General features: G+C 42.8%; 1 long non-coding RNA gene across 1 annotated transcript in view; it reads left to right on the forward strand.

Annotated features, from left to right (window-relative positions):
* Positions 1-11,182, forward strand: part of LOC131821961 (uncharacterized) — a 29,679-nt gene extending 18,497 nt beyond the window's left edge. Inside the window, exons 2-3 of the long non-coding RNA XR_009350026.1 lie at positions 2,745-2,827; positions 10,269-11,182. This is a non-coding gene — a long non-coding RNA (uncharacterized LOC131821961). The remainder of the gene's footprint in view (positions 1-2,744; positions 2,828-10,268) is intronic.
* Positions 11,183-16,059: the final 4,877 nt, after the last annotated feature.

A 16,059-nucleotide genomic window follows, 5' to 3' on the forward strand; every position in this document is an offset into this window, starting at 1 on the left:
GTGACATTCAGACTGGAACTATACCTTTGACTCTCCTGAGCTTCTAGAGGGCCAACTATAGATCTAAGAACTTCTTAGTTTCCATAATCATGTGAGGCAATTTCTTATAATAAAAATCTCACTGTCTTTCCAAACACACACACACACACACACACACACACACACACACACACACCCTATTCTGTTCTATTCTGTTTCTCTGGAGCACCCTAATATAGTTGGTGAAGCAAGTGTTATTAACCCCATTTTGTTGATGAGTAAGTTGAAGCCTGAGAGTTGTTAGTGTTGCTAAATACAGGTCGTTAAGTAAATTAGAGACTATGATGCATCTTTCAGATTGCAGCCTCTTGTCTACTCTGCATCTCTATTGAGGATGCACATGGTGAGGATCATACCTCTCCATTTTTTATACTTTATCAACTCTTCTGAACAAACTAGAGTTCCTCTTAGTTCTTTGCATTAGGTTAATAGTGAATAGCAAATGCCCTCTCACTTTAATACCCCCTTGAAAGTAATTTCTCTGTTTAGGAGTCTACAACTTGTGCCCTGTGGGGAGTCCTAGGAGCCCAACCTCTAAGACAACACTTTATTACGTAGTGGCTTTTGGGGGTGCCTGGGTGGCTCATTCAGTTGGGCATCCAACTCTTGATTTTGGCTCGGGTTGTGATCTCAGGGTCATGAGGCAGAGGCTGGCATCAGGCTCTGTGCTCAGCAGGGAGTCTGCTTGAGATTCTCTCTCTCTGCTCCTCCCCCTGCTTGCTCTCTTAAAATAAGTAAATCTTAAAAAAATAAAATATTACTTAGTGATTTTTAAAAAAATATTTTATTTATTTATTTGACAGACAGAGATCACAAGTAGGCAGAGAGGCAGGCAGAGAGAAAGAAGGAAGCAGGTTCCTCACTGAGCAGAGAGCCCGATGCAGGGCTCCATCCCAGGACCCTGAGATCATGACCTGAGCCAAAGGCAGAGACTTTAACCCACTGAGCCACCCAGGTGCCCCTACTTAGTGATTATTTATTTATTTATTTATTTTATTTTTTTAAAAGATTTTATTTATTTATCAGAGAGGGGGGGGGGAGAGCAAGCACAGGCAGACAGAATGGCAGGCAGAGGCAGAGGGAGAAGCAGGCTCCCTGCTGAGCAAGGAGCCCGACGCGGGACTCGATCCCAGGACGCTGGGATCATGACCTGAGCCGAAGGCAGAGGCTTTAACCGACTGAGCCACCCAGACGCCCCCTTAGTGATTTTTTAATATGAAATACTTTCTTCCTAACCTTATGTAGCTCTTAGAAGAAGACTCCATTCCTTTGTCCTCCCTTCCTTTCCTGCATCCATCCTGCCTTCTGTTGGCATTAGCACCCAGGTTTCATTTGGGGAGATCCTCTGTTTATATACTAGATAAAGACTGGCAGGAATATTAATTAAGACACGCTATCCTCTCCTAGCTCAGGAGTAGTGAAGGAGAACCAATCTAGGTCAATTAGAAGCGTCCTCTTGAATTTGATTCACCAGTGGAATAATACAAAGACGGGATGAAGCATCAAGCAGTTCTTGCTTTGGTGCCTTTTGGATGCTTGGTTTCTTTTTTTTCTTTTAAAGATTTTATTTATTTGTTTGACAGAGAGAGATCACAAGTAGGCAGAGAGGCAGGCGAGCGGGGGAAACAAGCTCCCCACTGAGCAGAGAGCCCGATGTGGGGCTCCATCCCAGGACCCTGAGATCATCACTGGAGCCGAAGGCAGAGGCCCAACCCATTGAGCCACCCAGGCACCCTGGATGCTTGGTTTCTGAAGATCTGGGTTCTCTAGGCTTTTCTTGAACCTTTTTGCTCCCCTCTAACCTTCAAATAATTCCTCTTTTTCCCAAGCTAACAAGTGAATTTTATTATTCATAACAAAAAACCCCCAGCTTATATAAAGGTTATTCATTCATTCAGCAAATATTTATTAAGTCTTTACTATTTGCCGAGCCCTGTGCTAGTCACTGGGGAGGTTTCTAAGTGCCTGATAGGCTGGTCTCTTTTCGTCAATAAGAAAGAAAACTAGAGTTTAATACTACAGGCCTAGATTATGAGTACCTGGAAAAAATGAAATTCTAGGAAGCAAGAGAATAATTAACAATCATTAAATAAAGTTTAATAGAAACAATAAAAACCTGAATATTGGAATTGTAATACTTTTCTCTAATGGAAATAATTAGTTCACAGCTGTAATAATTTTCAATTTTGTAACAAGTTTCTTTAGAAGTCATTCCTAGTGTTATATTCTGGAGCAGGTTTGAGTAGATCCCTGTTGCTAATCACTCAGGAACACATTACATGGTGTTGCCCATATGAGGAGCAGGCCCCATCACAGAACAACGCCGATTATTTGAGGCATCTGTGCTTGTGATTTATTAATAGCCATGGGGGTGGGTAAGATACTCAGTATTTCAGGCATTTAAAAGATGACGGAGTAGTTTGAGGGAACAAGTGGTTTGGCAGAGTTAAATACGGTTTCTTCTCTACTGCACGCTGTGGAAATATTACATTTTCAGCCCTGATATTATCTTAAAGCTCTTGGAATTGTGGATGCTGTTCCATTAATGATTTTAACAACTTCAGGGGCTTGGTAATTGGCTCCAATGTGACCTTTTTGTTGGAACATTTAGGCTCTCCTTTCAGATTCCAGACGGAGAACTGGTGTGGATTCTCTGGCGTCATTGATTTGGAGCTCAAATTTAAAAGCATTATTTTCTCTTGCAGAAACATCTGAATTCATAGCACACATAGCTCCTGACCCGCAGCCAAATGTGTCTTTGAACTGGACTTTGGTTTCAACTGCCAATGTAAGAACATCAGTCTCTTGATCTTCCACCAAACATTCTTCTCGCATGTTCATGTTCCTTTGCCCTTGAAAGAGCCTATCCTTCCTACTGGCCCTTACATGGGTGTGTCTTGGAAAAATTCTTATTTAACAATGTTCTTTGTGATGCGAAACTAATATTAATCTAAAACCTTTGGGATAAATCTTGTGGTATTTCTTTGTGATCAGAGACAAGTAAAATTAAAAATTAATAATTTTGAAAAATAATGAATTTATTCATTCAAAAACCAGTGAAATTTGTGAACGTCCTCTTCATCCACGGCAGTGAAGCACAATTCATAAAGTGTAAATTTCTTAACTCACACATGTCTTGAAAATGATGGACTGCGCAACTCAACACAGAAGAAAAAAAAATAACTGAGGTGCCCTATAAGTACTCAAAGTTAATTTTGTCAATATAATGTGTTCTCACTTCAAATAGGTGAAATTTCATCCAAATTTGGTGAAAATCTGTGCAGTTATTTCCATACTATGGAGAAACTGACAAAACTGGATGTTAATCACTTCCAGATAAGACATAGGCAATCTGTCTAGTCAGTAAGGACCGTGGCCTTCCTCCCTGACTCCTGCTACTCATCAGAACCTCCACCAGAGGGCAGGCAGTAAAAGAGAAAAGAAAGGAGAGGAAAGTCTGGAAGGCCCTCACAGCAAAAGAACTCAGAAGGCACCCAAACCGACTTTAGAACCCATTACCCCATAGTCCTGGGTGGGGGGGGGGGGGGCGGTTACCTTATTTGAATGAAGTTTCTCATATAGGGGCACTGAGTCCAAATCATGGTTCAGTCACTTCCAGCAGTCAAGAACTATTTATTGTCTGCTGTATGTGAGGTGCTGTTCTAGACGCTTGGGGGTACAGCAATAAACAAGACAGTCAGAACATTAGTTTGTGGAACTAACATTCTAATATTGTATTTTCATAATCCCCATGAGCCTCAGTTTCCTTATCTGTACCATGGGGGCAGTAACACTAGAGCTTCTGTGAGTATTTGAACGAGATACTTAAGCATCTAATGACATGTCTGGATTTATTATAACTTACAGTTCATACATAGTGTCTATAAAATTGCTTATTCCAGTTTACATTATTTCATAAACACTTTCCTGTGAGTATCTCTACGCAGTCGTTTAACAGTTATGTAACATTTCATTTTGTCAATTTATTGTAAGACTTCAACGTTACTCTGTTCTATTATATATACGTGGTTCATTGTAGGTTCTCAGTAAATATTTGTTGAAAGAATGTATGAATAGCTCACATTTATATTAAGCGAATCTTTTCAATATTGCAAATAACACTATCTTTTTTTTAGATTTTATTTATTTATTTGACAGAGAGCAAGAAAATACAAGCAAGGGGAGCTGCAGAGGGAGAGGGCGAAGCAGACTCCCCACTGAGCAGGAAACTGCGGGGGTGACGGGGGATTTTCCAATCCCAGGACTCTGGGATCATGACCTGAGCCCAAGGCAGATGCTCAACCGACTGAGCCACTCAGGAGCCCCAATACTCTTTATCTTTTTTTTCCAGGCTAATTTTATCAAAATGCTTGACAAAAGGCACAAATATTTTTGTGATCATCAGTATATGTTACCATCATGCTGCATGAAGGCTGGCATTAACTCAAAATAAGCCTACCAGGAGCACCTGGGTGGTTCAGTGGGTTAAAGCCTCTGCCTTCGGCTCAGGTCATGGTCTCAGGATCCTGGGATGGAGCCCCGCCTCAAGCTCTCTGCTCAGCGAGGAGCCTGCTTCCTCCTCTCTTTCTGCCTGCCTCTCTGCCAACTTGTGATCTCTGTCTACCAAATAAATAAATAAAATCTTAAAAAAATGTTTTAAAAAATAAGCCTACCATATTGTGGTCTAATTTGTATTCTTTAATTACTCGTGTTGTTTAATTTCTTCCATCCAGTTACTTACTATGTGGATATCCCTGCGGTAAAACTCACATGCTGAGGGGCAGGACACTTTGAGGGGAAGACTCAAAATCCCCCCCCACCCCCACCCAGCCATCAGTGCATCAGGAGTAGAGAATGAGGTGACAAAAGGAAGAATGAGGCAGAAAATGAATTAGAATGATATCGAAATGTTACAGTTTTGCCAAAGACTCAGAGATGACAGACTATTACCACAAAGGGATACCTCTCTGTTGCATCACATCAGGGGAGGGGCTGTTTTGTGCAATGAGCACCTGCAGCGTTGGAAGCGCAGGCCACACCCTGCCCTCTTGGTTGGGCTTGAGAGAGCTGATGCAGTACTGGGCATGGAAATGTTGATGAATTAGTATGAATCAGGGCTTGGCTGGCAATGTGATTTGCATACCTGTGGTTTGGGGTTAGGCATGCTATATCTTTACCTCTTTGCCTTGAAGAATAGATTTGGTTGAGTGGCTGAAATTAAGCAAGGAGACTTTGATCTGAAATGGTTTGGTAATATAAGCAACTGTGTGGTTTTGAAAAATAGCGTATTCTGAAATATTTTCAAGTTTACAGAAAAGCCGAGTGAGGCACAGAGAACGTCCATATTCCTTCCACCTAGTTTCCTAACTGTTAACACTTCACTGTGCTTGTGCTCGCTTACATAAGTCTTTCTCTCCAGTCTCCAGACCTCGTTAAAATTGCGCCGACCATCCCAGTGAGGTCTCTTTTCCCTTTCCAGTCCAGGATTCCATCCAGGCACGTGGGTTGCATGCCTGTGTTGTTTAGGCTCTTTAGGCTTCTCCAGTCTGAAATAGTTCTGTAGTCTTTCTTGATTCTTCCACATCCTCGACAGTTTTAGAAACTGCTGGTTTTACATTTTGTAGGGTGACCCACATGTGTCTCCTCAGGACTAGACTCAGTCCACATTCTCTCAGTAGAAATATCCCAGAAATGACGCTATGCTCTTCTCGGTACCTCACATCAGAAGGCAGACAATGCCAACCTGTCCCCTCACGGGGAATGTCAAACTTGATCACCTGGCCAGATTGGTGTCTGCAGGTTTCTCCACCCTAAAGACCCCATGTTTTTTCTGTAATCAATTGTATTTTGTGGGGAGATATTCCTAGATGATGCCTATGCCCTGTTCCTCATCAGTCCGCCAGCCACCACCTTGGCCTCCTGAATCACCTACTACTGTCATGGCGCCTGGAGTGACTTTCTATTTCTGTTGCTCTGCCTTAGGTGGCCTTCTCCTATAAGGAAGAGAAGGGACCTGCTCCAGCTCTCTATTGCCGTGTATCAAACTACTCTTAAACTTAGTAGGTTAAAACAATATTTCTCTAGTTTATGAGGCTGCATCTGGGCAAGGTGAACTATGAGCTGGGGCTGGAGGATTCACCTCTAAGGTGGTTCACTCACATGGCTGACAAGTTGGCGCTGGCTTTTGGCTGGGCGCTCAGCTCGACTTGTTAGCCACACACCCTCTGTGAGCCCTCTCTGTGTGGCTATTTAATTGTATTCTGGGATTGAGGCTGAGATTCAATAGCAGGCATCCCGAGAGGGTGAGGTGGAAATGCATGTTTTTTTTTTTCTTTCTTTCTTTTTTTTAAGATTTTGTTTATTTACTTGACAGAGAGAGAGATCACAAGCAGAGGAAGAGGGAGAAGCAGGCTTCCTGCTGAGCAGAGAGCCCAAGGTGGGGCTCCATCCCAGGACCCTGGGATCATGACCTGAGCCGAAGGCAGAGGCTTTAACTCACTGAGCCACCCAGGCGTCCCGCATGTTTTTTTTTTCTGATACTATCTCTGGAATCACACAGCTTCACTTTCGTTGTACTCTGTGGCTGATGGGGTCATAAGTATCCACCCAGGTTCAAGGGGAAGGGACATAGCCCTCACCCCTCCGTGAGAAAATTACATTAACATCTCATTATAAGAACAGCATGTGACATGGAATATATTGTGGTGGGTATCTTTGTAAAATACAGTCTGTCCATCCCCCCCATTTATTTATTTATTGGTTTGTTTGTATCAATATGGACTTATGGATTCCTATTTTATATAACTGGTTGTAATCCATTATTATCATTATTTATTTTGATGCTCAAATTGTCCCAGATTTGACCATGGGGAATCCCTTGCAAGGTGGTGTTCTTTTGGCATCCTATTATTCTTTGAGCACTTCCTTTAGTGGAGGGTGGTAGATAAAAACCATGACCCGGGCACTTGGTGTGCTCTTTGTCAATGGGTTGTCATTGTTTCTAGACCTTCTTGACTACCTCTCAGAGCTAGTCTGTAAGAGGGCCTACAACACACACACACACACACCCACACACACACACACCCCTATAACTAGTTCTCCATTTTTCTGAGTATATATGTTTAAAAAGCATGGGTTCATACCAAAACCTCCAATTTCAACTCAGAATCTTAGGGTTCAGTCTGGACTTGCTCCTTTCCATGTTTCTGGTATCCTCTGCAATGGTGAGAAACCTGGCGCTTATTATAATTCTCATTTATTTGCTTAATTAATGTAACCAATCTCTGAACCACATTAGCTTCGTCTTCCACTTGCCACCCCTGCCCCTTACCACCAGCACTCTGCGTTCTTAGACGTCAACAGGCACATTGGCAATGCTCTTTCATCCGGCATCTTAACAGTGCTTCAGTGCCCTGTGTCTTTGGGTACCAAGAGACACACCTCCAGTGTGTCTCTGTGCAGCTCTCTTTTCCTTACCATTCCATGTCCTTGGGTGCCGGTGGGCATGCTACTGACATCCTTCCTTATAACACCTCCTGCCCCTTCCCTAGCACTCTACATCTTCCAGAACCAGCAGGAATACCACTGTTATGTCTGTGTCACAGCTCCCTTCACTGCCACTGACTCCTAGAAGCTTGGAAGGGAAGATGAACAGGGAAGGTAAGCAATTGTGTTTTAATATGATTGGACCTAGCCAATACATGGCTCTGTGTTCTCTGTCTGTAAACATCCACAGTAGTTCCCTTTTTAATTATCTTTTAAAAACGCAAACTTGATCTTGTTTTTCCTCTACTTAAAACCCTTGGAGGACTTTCTGGTCAGACAGCTAACATCCCCAAACCCTACAGGACTCCACATTTGACACCCTGCTCACTTCTCCAGTATCATCTCTGTTTTATTTCTCTGGGTTCAGTCAGTTTCCTGCAGCAGAACCTTCCAATCTCTTGCATAGTGTGTAAACCTAGCTGTCAGTATTTTAGGAACTGAGCCAAGGGAAGGGACTGGAGGTCTCAATGTTCAGAATGCAGACTTCAACTTAAACCCTGTTTTCAGCATGGCATCTCAGTGTGGGCCGTCAGCTATACTTAGTTCAGGTGTCCCATCTTTTGATAGCACGGAGGAAGAGATCTGGGGACTAATTGTTCCTTCTAAAAATGTTCAATCAATCATCCTGACTTCAACTCCTCACCCAAACTCCCACTTTGGGAAATACTTGGTACCTTCTGGAGCCTTTTAGGGTTTGCAGTACAAACATCTTCCTTTGGTTTCAGCATTCTGTAGGCCACTAAGTCAGTTACTACTCATTTATCCGTTTTCTAGTCTCCACATTTTGTGGAGGGTGGGCGGGGTTGTGCTGTCTTGCCTGTGTCCTCCTGGTGTTTGGCCTTTTCATTCCTTTACTGTCTTTTTTTGTGGGGTCTCAGGAAGTGTTCAATTTGCCAGATTTAACTAGAAGTGGGGTTCTTTCAAATAGCAAACACCCTGGTTCCTTTTAAAGCAGATCCCAGGAACAAAAATTGGACTTCATAGAATCAGGAAATATTGTAACTGGAAACAGTCATCCAGTCCAGTGGTTCTTGTCTTTTTCTTTTAAAGAGTTTATTTAATAGAGTAGTTTTAGGTTTATAACACAACCGAGAGGGAGATACAGAGGTTTCCTACACACTCCCTGTTACTACACATGTATAACTTCTTCTAATATCAAGAGCCCCTCACCAGAGTGGTTCATTTGTTACAACCAATGAATCTACATTGACACATCATCACTCAGAGTCCATAGTTTATGTTGGGCAAATACTCATACAGAGTATATTTGCTGCCCTAAGAATCCTGTTTTCTGCCTATTCATCTACCTCCCCAACACATACATACACCTGTGAACCACTGATCTTTTTACTGTGTCCATAGTTTTGCCTTTTCCAGAATGTCATATAGTTGGAATCCTGTGGCACACAGCCTTTTCAGACTGGCTTCTTTCACTTAGTAATATGTATTTAAATTTCCTCCTTATCTTTTCATGGTTTCCTAGTTCATCTTGAGGGGGCACTGAGTAATATTCCATTGTCTAAAGGTATTACTTGTCCTTGTCTTTTTACCACCAGGGACTACCCCCCAACCCCCTCACATCCCCAATATTTGAAAAGATTTAGACTTCCAACACTGAATTTAGGAAACTGGTCTAGTCAGTGCCTCATTTTACAGATGAGGAGACTGGGGCTCAGGGAAGACAGGTGACTTGCCAGACTCTCACAACTAACGAGGGGCCAAGTTAGGATGTGAACCCAAGTCCCCTGCCTTCTGCTCTAGCACTGTTTTAGATCTAGGATGTGAGATGTGTGATCCATAAAACTGATGGTTTGGTAAGGGAAATCTGTCCCGATTTTCATGCTGTGCTTTTACTCAGTAATATCATCAGTGGCATTGAAATACTACTTTTTTCTTTTTTCCTTTTTCTTTTCTTTTTTCTTTTTCTTTTTCTTTTTTTTTTTTCCTTTGGTGCATAAGAGGAAAATGCCTCCCTCTCATCTTGAGGGCCACAGAGGGCTAAACATACTGGGAATCACTGGTGCTTTCTCAGGACTCCAGGGGAACTATTTGTTTGAAATGCAATAAAGGTTCCTCTGTATCAAACATGGAGAAAAAGCAATGCTGGGAACACTTCAGAGTCAGCCCGGGAGGTCTTGTTTATCCCAGTCAACCAACCAATCAGCAAGAACACACTAGACTCCTACTGTGAGCTTTTCTCGGCCAGAAGTTACCAAGGATACATGGGCTTTGCCCTGAAGGGGTTTATGATCAAATTGCAGAGACAAAACATCCTATCAACCAGCTTGTAACCTCTCTAAAGGCATGGCCTTTGTCTTCCCCATTTCTTGTGGGCCTCAGCGCATCTGGCTTCCTTCTGGATAGGCGGTCCTTATCTATGGTTTGATTAAAGCTTCTTTGTTGCATTATTTCCTCTGCCCAAAGGGGAAATAAATGAGTGCGGAGTTGAGGCAACCGTGTAGCCCCATTCCCAGAGGTAAACTGACTACATACATTTTGTCTGGAAACAACTGCTTTCTGCAGAATCCTTTCACATTGGTAAAGGTTAAATTTTGCTATTCTCCTGGATCTTTTGAAAATATCTCCTACAAATGAGGAGGCTAACAATAAAACCCCTACTGTTTGTATGGGCTTTGTAGTTTACCGTGATCGCATTTAATCTCCTATCATGTCTCTTTCCTCAGCGCTTTGTACACAAATGTTATTGATTCCCTCCAGAGGCAGCCATGTGTGGTGGAAGAAACGGCATGAGGCTGGAGCTCCCTCTCTCCTGGGCCTCGGTTTACCTACATGCAGAAAGAGGACAGCCTTTCGATTCCAACAGAAAATCAGAAGGCTCCTTCCACCTTCTGATTGGAGTGCAGAGCCTTTGTGTGGTTTGTGCGGTGGGCGTGGCTGTTCCAAACCAAAGGGCAGGGACAGGATGCAGTCTGATGATCAGGGACAGAGGAGGAGTGGCTGAGCAGCCCTGCGCATTGTGGGTTCCTCACTCCTTGGCCCTAGATTTCCCAGGCTGTTTAAGTTCATGATCCTAGGGCACCGCCTGTCCGCCCCCCCACCCCCCACCGTCACACACCCCATGCCATTCAGGGTTTCTTTCCCAGGGTCGGCTTTAAAGCCAGCGGAAGATTTTCAGAGGTCTCGGATCTTCTTATTTCTTACCCTCTTGACATCTGACGCCTGAAAAGAACTTGGGTTGCCTGCCTAGGCAGGCTTCCGGAGGCCACAGGCTTCTGTGTCTTCCGGGGCGGGGGGCAGAAGGGTGCCCGAGCCGGCGCAGGCGGCCATTGTTTGGGTATTGACTCAAAGGAGCGGGAGCCACAATGCACAGGAAAAAGGATGAGCTCATGACTGCTAAATGAAAAGATTCTTATCTTGGAAACAGCGGTTTCTTATGCAAAACAGGGGGCGGCAATGTGATTGTGCCCCGCGGAGTACATTCAACAACAGGGATTTCAAATGAAGAAGCTATTTTGCATACCTACGGGAGCAGCAATGGGCCAGATTGTTCATTAATTAAAAAGGGGGGGGGGCGGGCGCCGGAAAAACCCACGCTCGCACTTGCCGCTGAACCGAAATAATTCATTTGCCTTCCTCTCAGTCCCAGTTGATCAGCTTGGAGACAAATGTTTTTTCAACTCTAGGCCCCTCCTGAGACGGGAAGGGAGGGGAGAGGAGGAGGGAGGGCGAGAGTAGGGATGAGGCGGTGAGGTCGAGGCGAGGAAGGGAGGGGTGTCGCAGATAACGGTGATCTCTCAACCAGTTGTGTTTGGCCTTCAAATGTATTGTGCAGAGGTGGTCGGGTTTTGTTGCCATTTCTTCCCCACCCAGGAGATTTACCTTCTGGCTCTGTTCGATTTCACCTGAAAGAAGTCTGAGCAAATCCCCGCTGATGGGGAGGAAAGGAGAGAAGAGCAAGGAAGTGGGTGGGTGTGGGGGAGACTTGGAATGTGTTCTCTAACTACAGCCCCCCCCTCCATTTCCCCAGCACTGACATGTGATCCCCTGGGACTAGAACTGCGGCTGTCCTGGAAATTCCAGAATGTGGGTCACCCACTGAATGGGTAATGCCACAAGTGGAGAGAGTTGAATGTGGTTCGGGTGGAAGGCACCAACGCCTCCCACGCATCTTTCCTACTAGCCAGGTTGCTCTCCTTCTACTACCCTACATGATCTTCTGATTAGGAATAAGAATGGTTATCATTTATCAAGCCCTCTCAGACGCATTACTTCCCCTGTTATCTCTCATCGCTGTGTTATACAGACACTTTCGCTTGTGTTTGTGTATGAGAGCTTTGCAGGTAGGCTGGGAAATAACTGAGTATTAGTAATCTGGTCTTAGAAATGAGGGGACTGAGGCTCCAAGACATTGAGTGGGTTAGCCAAGATGGTGCAACTTGGATATTGCAGTTACCATTTAAACTCACATTGGTCTGATGCCAAAACCTGTGCCTTAAAACGAATGTAGCACTGTATGTTAACTATGCTGGAATTGGAATTAAAAACTTAATCACACACACAAACATCCAAACTTGTGCCTTAAACTACTGCGCGATGCTAACTCTCCTCCCTCCCCCCCCCCCAGCTATATTTGCCCAGCTGCTACCAAAGGGCCAGGTTGGCCTTCTGGCAAGCAGGGCAATGACGGAGACCCTTCCTGAATACGAAGAACACTCCCCCTGAGCACACATACCCTTCCGCGTGGAAGACAAGCTGAACTCAGCATCCATCTTACCAGCTCAGATGGAAGAATGAACACGTCACCTCCAAGCACAGCGGGACTGCCCAAGGAGCACACAGGCCTAGCCCCAAGAGATAGGAATGCTTGCTTATCATTCAAAGGAACCTGTAGGACAAGTAGTTAATCAGCACTGCCCTGGAGATACAATCACCAGATGTACCTAATGAAATCTCTAACATAAAAATTAAAGATATTTTTCAGGTTCCAAATCGTTCGAAGTGGCACAAGAGCAGCTGCTAGCAGACTTCATGGGCCTCCAATCAACTGTGTCCATCTTCTCAGAAGACCCCTGCCCAAATTTTGCCCTTAAAAACCCTCATTTGCAAGCCACTGGGGAGCTCAGGACTTTTAAGCATTAGCTCTGTGTTCTCCTGGGTGATGCCACACCAATGAATCGCCTATCTTTCTTTATCACAAAATCTCCGTGATTGTTTTTATTGGTTTGCTGTGTGTTGAGTGGATAAACTTCCATTTGGTTCAGTTAGAAGGCAAGGAAGTGAGACTGGTAAATCCATTCCCTACCACAGGCTCACCAGTATGATCCCTGTATTTTAAAGTCAGGTTTATTGAAGGGTAAATTTCATACTGTAATAGTCTCTTTTTTCAAGTAAACATATAAATGAATTTCAAACAAATGTATATTGTTGTGTCACCACAAACACAGTCAAGAATATTTTCATTACCCCCAAAGTTCTTTTGTGCCCTTCTGCAGTCAGCCCTTTCCCCCTATATCCAACTTTTGGCAACCACTGATCTATCTTCTACTCCCACAGTTTTTTTTTTTTTTTAATATTTTATTTGTCAGAGAGAGAGAAACAGCACATGAACTCAGGCAGACAGAGCGGCAGGCAGAGACAGAGAAGCAGGCTCCCCGCTGAGCAAGGAGCCCGACGTGGGACTCCATCCCAGCACGCTGGGATCATGACCTGAGCGGACGGCAGCCGCTTAACCAACTGAGCCACCCAGGCGTCCCTACTCCCACAGTTTTGACTTCTCCTGAAGGTTATATAAATGGAATCATACAATATATAGACTTTTAGGTTTGACTTCTTTTATTTAGCATAATGCTTTTGACATTCATCTATGTTTTAGTTCATCCCTTTTTAATCTCCACATCGTCCATCATATGGTTGTACTATAATTTGTTTGTACATTCACCAGTTGATAGACACTTGGGTTGTTTCCAGCTTTGAGTGATAATTAATAAAGCTGCTATGAATATTTATGTATGGTTTTTGCATGAACATATATTTTAATTTTTCTTGGGTAAACACCTATGAGTTGGGTTGCTGGCTCCTAAGGTAAGTGTATACCTAACTTCATAAAAAAAAGAATCTGCACAGGTTTGGGGGTGTGTGTGATTAAGTTTCCAAAATGAATTCCCATAGGCAATGCGTAAATGTTCTAGTTGTTCTGCATCCTTGCTAATGCTTGCATAGGGTCAATTTTTTTTTTTTTTTTTTAGATTTTAGGATTCTAATACATGTGTATTTATGGTTTGACTTTGCATTTTCCGAATGACTAATAATAATGAGGGTCCTTTCATGTTGTTGGGAAGGAGAAATTTTCCTTCTCCCTTTTAAAATTCTTTGGCTGGTCTAATAATTAAAATGGCATAAGACAGATGAACAGGAGAAAAACAAATTTAATTTCATATGTACAAGAGCCTGACAAAGGCATAAGAAGCTCAAAGACAGGCAGTTGAGGCTTATGTGCCATCTTGAGCTAAAAGATAGGATAGGCACCTAGGGCTTCAAAGGGTAGGAGGGTAATTCACAGGACAATAAGAAGAACAGATGTTTGGTTATTAAATGTTTGTCCTGACATACAGATAGATCATTCAGATACAAACTATCTCTGGTAATAGCTCTCTCTCTCTCTGAGGCAGGCCCCATATCTAAATTGTTTTAGATAGTAAAGGGAAAAGGAAAAGTTTTTCTTGAAACTGCTAGATCTTTGATTGCCTTCATATAAAAATAATCCATATGATAAAGTGACATATTTTAGGGTCATGTAATTTTCTCCTCTCCAGTGTGCTCATTTGTCATCTAGATCTCTTCTTTGATTAATTGTCTATGCAAATATTTTTGCCTAATTTTTAGGTGAGTTGTTTGTGTTCTTATGATTGAGTTTTGACTTATATAGTTACATAGTCTGGATACATGTCCTTTATCATTTATGTGTTTGCAAAGATTTTCTCCCAGTCCGTGGCTTACCTTTTCATTTTCTAACCCTTTTTTTAAAAGGTCTATTTATTTATTTGAGAGAGAAAGAGAGAGAGAGACAGTGTGTGTGTGTGTGTGTGTGTGTGTGTGTGTGTGTGTGAGTGGTGAGTGGGCAAAGGGAGGGGCAGAGGGAGAGAGAGAGAGAGAAAATTCCAAGCAGACTTCCCACAGAGCACAAGAGCTCAATGCAGGGCTTGATCCCACCACCCTGAGATCATGACCTGAACCAAAACCAAGAGTCAGATGCTCAACCGACTGACCAACCCAGGTGCCCCTAACCCTGTATTTCAAAGAGCAGAAGTTTATAATTTTTTAAAGATTTTATTTATTTATTCGGATTTATTTATTTTAAAGAATGTATTTATTTATTTAAAAGAATGTATGTATGTATGTATGTATGTATGTATGTATTTATATCTCTGCCTAATTGTGACCCCCTGCTGAGCAGAGAGCCCGATTTGGGGCTCAATCCCAGGACCCTGAGATCATGACCTGAGCTGCAGGCAAAAACTTCAGCCCACTGAGCCAACCAGGCACCCCAGAAGTTTATAATTTTGATGAAGCTCAATCTGTTCATTTTTCATCTATTGTTCATTCTTTCTTTGATCATTTCATTCTTCAAATTTTATTTAAATTCTAGTTAGTTAGGGGCACCTGGGTGGCTCAGTTGGTTAAGTGTCTGCCTTCAGTTCAGATCATGATCCCAGAATCCTGAGATAGAGTTCTGCATTGGGCTCCCTGCTCAGTGGAGAGCCTGCTTCTCCCTCTGCCTGCTGCTCCCCCTGCCTGTGCGCTCTCTCTCTCTCTGACAAATGAAATCTTTATAAAAAATAAATTTTAGTTAGTTAACATACAGTGCAATATTAATTTCAGGAGTAGAATTCAGTGATTCATCATTTACATACCACACCCAATACTCAACATGACAAGTGCCTTCCTTAATACCCATCACGCATCTACCTTGTCATCCATCCACCTCCCTCCATCAACCCTCAGTTTGTTCTCTATCTTTAAGAGTCTCTTACGGTTTGTTTCCCCCTCTCTTTTTCCCCCCCTCCCATATGTTCATCTGTATTATTTCTTAAATTCCACCTATGAGTGAAAGCATATGGTGTTCGTCTTTCTCTGATTGACTTCTTTTGCTTAGCATAATACACTGTAGCTCTATCCAAGGCATTATGAATGGCAAGATTTTATTCTTTTTGATGGCTGAGTAATATTCCATTATGTACAGATACATTTGGTCATATCTAAGAAATCTTTGCCTAACCAGAGGTCACAAAGAGTCTTCTCTTATGTTTTATTCTAGGAGTTTTATATTTCAGCTTTTACATTTATGTCTATGATCCATTTTGAGTTAATTTTTATATACGATACAAGGTAAGGGTCGAGGTTCTTTTTTTTTTTTTTTCCATACAGATGTCAAATTGTCCCACTAACATTTGTTGAAAAGTCCATGCTGGGGCACCTGGATGGTTCGGTTGGTTAAATGTCTGCCTTTGGCTCAGG

This window comes from Mustela lutreola, chromosome X (assembly GCF_030435805.1).
Source record: "Mustela lutreola isolate mMusLut2 chromosome X, mMusLut2.pri, whole genome shotgun sequence".
Taxonomy (NCBI): domain Eukaryota; kingdom Metazoa; phylum Chordata; class Mammalia; order Carnivora; family Mustelidae; genus Mustela; species Mustela lutreola.